The sequence below is a fragment of the Pelophylax lessonae genome, assembly GCF_965119305.1.
Source record: "Pelophylax lessonae genome assembly, chromosome: 2".
NCBI lineage: Eukaryota > Metazoa > Chordata > Amphibia > Anura > Ranidae > Pelophylax > Pelophylax lessonae.
This window is the reverse complement of record NC_138769.1, coordinates 658,552,181-658,557,207: the sequence shown is the minus strand read 5'-3', so window position 1 is coordinate 658,557,207 and position 5,027 is coordinate 658,552,181.

The following is a 5,027-nucleotide window of genomic DNA, read 5'->3' as shown; positions in this document are numbered from 1 at the left end:
ACTTCCATCACTGACTTTTCCCTATAGGTAAGCCTATAATAAGGCTTACCTAAAGGTAGTGTAAATATCTCCTAAATGTGTACTGTTTAGGAGATATTTACTGTACATGGGAGGGCTTCGTTTTAAGGTACATTTCACATAATGTGCTAGTATACGATGCATACTAGCACATAATGGCTTTACCTTGCATGGTAAAAAAAAAACATCCAATGGTTTACAACAGCTTTAGTAGCCAAGAGGAGGAAGTCAAAGGGAAGGAAGCCCGGCACTTGATTCATCTGACCCATGAAATATCTACGTTTTCATAGCACCTGGGCGTTGTGTGTACCCGGGGTGCTTTAAATGTAAATAAACCCCAAAACATAAATTGTAATACTGTATATAGTGGCTTAGCAGTGTCTAGGTGAGGTGGCTGCATTCGTTTTCTGCCCCTTCCTCATTCACAATGCACAGCATGACTCACGCATGCACAGTAGGAAACTGGTTGTGAAGCCGTAAGACTGCACTTCCTGTTTCCCTGACTTCAGATGTCGGCGCGAGAACCCAAAGCTGATTGAAGAATTGGCTCGGGTGAGGACATCAATGGATCCAGGGGCAGGTAAGTGTCCTTATAGTCCTTATAGTAAAAGTCAGCAGCTACAGTATTTGTAGCTGCTGACTTATATTTTTTGGGGGGAGCCTGGAGTTCCCCTTAACATCGTAACTTATAATTGCAAGATATCAATCATATCTCTGTTTCCATTATGCAATATAATAATCTGATCAATAAAAAGCCATCATATTCAGTGCTACCGATTGATGCAAAATGATCGAGAATTTTCCTCCCTAGCTGATCGACTCAGTTTGATTTAATATAAACGTAATTGAGTTTGAATCGATTTTTATTTTTAGATTTTATCATTTTGATTGGCTGGATAAAACGTTTTAAGTGTGTATGGCCACTATAAGGGTGGTCATTTACTATACAATCTGATGATTGTACAACCCCTATACAATCTAATTTACATTTACCAAAACGATATATGAGGGCAAACCTATGCAATCCAAATTAATTTCTATCTGATCAGACAGGCGTTTTATTACATAGCTGTTAGCAGATATAAGTTTGGTTGACACTGCCGCGACCTGAAAGTCGTGTCACTTACAGTGCGACTTTGCCAGGCGACTTCGGAACGACTTTGACGCAATTTCCTGGAATGCCTGTGAAATTTTCCTATAATGTCGGATCCAAATCACATCAATTAAGATGAGGTTACAACTTCCATTAAAGTGGACAAGTTGGATAGAAGTCGCCTTGAAGTAGTACAGGAACCTTTTCTAAAGTCGGAGAGAATTCAGTAGTGCTAATTAAGACAGCGCCCATTGACTAAAATGGGATTTCACATGTCTCACAACTTGGGGTCTCACAAATCAGATCCCAAGTTGCGGCAGTGTGAAACGAGCCTAAATAAGAATGTACATTCGATTGTAACATGTGCGGTGAGATTTATGTAGATTGTAGAAGCAGAATGTAACATATATGGTGCGGTTTAGAAAAGTTAGGAAAGGTTGCTCTAAAGGGCTCGTTCACACCAGCCTGTATGATAAAACGTGTGTGTGCAGGTGTGCCTTGTGTTGGGGCAGTGATCGGCGGTGTGATGCGTTGTTATTAAAGGGTGACAAAATTACACTTTATTCAACCCTATGCACCTGCCCTGAGGAAGTCATGTGTCTTGTGACGTAACGCATAGGAGGAGCTAGTGACGTCAGACTCAGCTGTCTGAATGCGATCCAAGCCAGGAAGCCAGTGCTCGGGGCCTCAACCTTTTCAACACAGAGGACCCCTTGAAATAAATTTCTGGTCTCAGGGGAACCCATGCTAAAAATTAAAAATTTACAAGTCATGACACATTAGTGTGACGGTCAGTGGGAAGAATGCTCCTTACTCTTGTCATCATTGGGAAGAATTCCCCCCTTACAGATAGCTAAAAGGAACAATGGTGTCATTGCGAACTTATTGGAGAGGCGGAAATAGCCCATTGCTCAATGAACCCCTAGCAACCTCATGAGGAACCCTAGGGTTCCACAGAACCCTGGTTGACAAACCCTGCGCTAGATTGAACTAGGACCAGGGGCGTACCTAGAGCATTTGGCTCTCTTTGATTCTTATTTGGTCATGCTCCAGGCCGCCTGTGGATTGCAGTTGGAAACCTGTTGGAGTGATCCTATACTAAGGCATTTCGTAGCCTGGAACCATTCCTACCAAAAGCTGGGTTGCCCAAGCCATACATGATCCTATCAAGTTTTTGAGATATCTATCTGTGGTGAGTAGGGAACCTGGAGGGTCGGGCCACTCACTTGAGCACTGTTTGATCTGACGGATTCTGCACCTGAGCACTTTATTTGGTTATATCTACATTCAAGGACTTTTTTTATGAAAAAAAATTTGTTGCATTTTATCGCTGATTTTTGATATTGATATTGATCACCTTGCACCTTTAATATAAGAATTCATTAATATTTATATATTCACCATTAATTTCTATATGAAATGCTAGCGCTGTTTTAATTTTATTTTACACATTTTATCCAAGACTGCTTGGATGCACAGCAGCTGCATTAATTTAATTTTGCACATAGGATTGTATCATTTCATATTTTTATTGATCACTTTGCATTTTATTGATCACTTTGCACTTTATTTATGCACGTATCAGAATTTTTCATTGATACTTTTTTCATAATATATGCACTAGCAATATTGTCACATATATACATAAATGTTAGTGCTGTTTTAATTTCATCTTACATCATTGGGAAGAATTGCCCCCTTACAGATAGCTAAAAGGAACAATGGTGTCATTGCGAACTTATTGGAGAGGCGGAAATAGCCCATTGCTCAATGAACCCCTAGCAACCTCATGAGGAACCCTAGGGTTCCACAGAACCCTGGTTGACAAACCCTGCGCTAGATTGAACTAGGACCAGGGGCGTACCTAGAGCATTTGGCACCCAGGGTGGATCCTATATCTGGCCCATTTTTTTTTTTTTTTGCAGGACTGCGACATTGCGGCGGACAGATTGGACCCCTAACTTACATTTTTGACACTTTTTGGGGACCAGTGACATTACTACAGTATTCTGCACTACTGTATAGATGACACTGGCAGGGAAGGGGTTAATACTGAGGGTGATCAAGGGGCTAAATGTATGCCTACTTGTGCTTGCTAACTGTGGGGGCGGTGTTTCAACATGATCTATCTCTGCCTGTCTGACAGAAGAGCTGCCTGCTTTGTTTACCTAGGCAGGCGGCTCTCCTGTCAGTGTCTCTTCCATTCTGACACCCCCTAATGTGTGGCAACCGGTGGTGGACCCCCCCCCCCTCTGTTGGTACGCCACTGACTAGGACAGCCTATACTGCTTATCCAAATGCCTGGTTATACTTAAAGTTAAACATTTGAGTTTTCTGGAATACTTTTATGCATAAAAGTGACACCTGGGTGATACCGCTCAGTTCCGGCATACGATCTCGGAGGTCACGTGGTCACACTGGGCGCACGCACGCACGTGACTTCCGAGATCGTATGCCGAACTGAGCGGTATCACCCGGGTGTCACTTACAGCAAGTGGGTGAGAGACAGATCGATATCGAGTGGATGGGATATGAAGCGGGTGAGAGACAGAGCAGTATTGAGTGGATGCCGAACGGAGGGGTATCACCCGTGTATCACTTACGGCAAGTGGGTGAGAGACAGATCGATATCGGGTGGGTGGGAGTTGGAGCGGGTGAGAGACAGAGCAGTATTGAGTGGATGACGAAAGAAGCGCTATCACCCGGGTATCACTTACAGCAAGTGGATGAGAGGCGGATCGATATCGGGTGGGTGGGAGTTGGAGCGGGTGAGAGACAGAGCAGTATTGAGTGGATGACGAAAGAAGCGCTATCACCCGGGTATCACTTACGGCAAGTGGGTGAGAGACAGATCGATATCGGGTGGGTGGGAGATGGAACGGGTGAGAGACAAAGCAGTATCGAGTGGATGCCGAACGGAGCGATATCACCCGGGTATCACTTACGGCAAGTGGGTGAGAGACGGATCGATATCGGGTGGGTGGGAGATGGAATGGGTGAGAGACAGAGCAGTATTGAGTGGATGCTGAACGGAGCAGTATCACCTGTGTATCACTTACAGCAAGTGGGTGAAAGATACCGATCTGCCAGCAGATCTGCTAATGCGGAATTGCTTATATCTTTCATTTGTACATATGTGAGTGGCATATTCAATAACATTTGTACACGGAATTATGTTATGTGACATCATTTTACCCTTACATGAGCATCACCACCTAATGGTCGGAGGAGGACAAGACTAGTCTTGGACCCTGACATAGGACGTACAAAATTTTGGCCCCTTTCGGCCGAGACCGATGTGCGATGGCCAAAATATCGGTATCGGCAATGAAAAACCGATATCGGTCGATCCCAAATAATGACCACTAGTAATTTGATGCTAGTTGTTCGTTAAGAAAAGATTTCAATGCATTGGAATATTGTTTTCATATTTCTTTATATTTATGTTTTTTTTTTTGTATATAGCAACCACACATGAATAGCGCACCACTATCCTTTACATATTACTGATTATTTCATGTTTTGAGTACTTGAAGACGGTGGGAGCAGCAATTCACATCATATAATTATAGCAGCGCACCTTTTCCATCTATTCATATTGCACCATAGTGCGCTGCAACATGCGGCATGCTGTGAAGTGCGGAGCGTAGAAATGCAACGTACTGCAACCTGCCTCAAAGCAGCGTTATGATGTGAACAGGGCACAAAGGAAACATTTGCCATCTGTGCCTTTGCATCAATCCATATAGATGAATGTAGCTCCGCTGACATGCTGTGAACAAGCCCTAAAGCATTTCCAGAGTCGTACAGCACTGCAAAAGAGCCTACACTTCCCATCATGCCTTGCTCATATATGGGTGGCGTGATGATGTCAGATCCCAGCAAGCATCTTTCAGATCCTGCTGTGGTCTGCCTA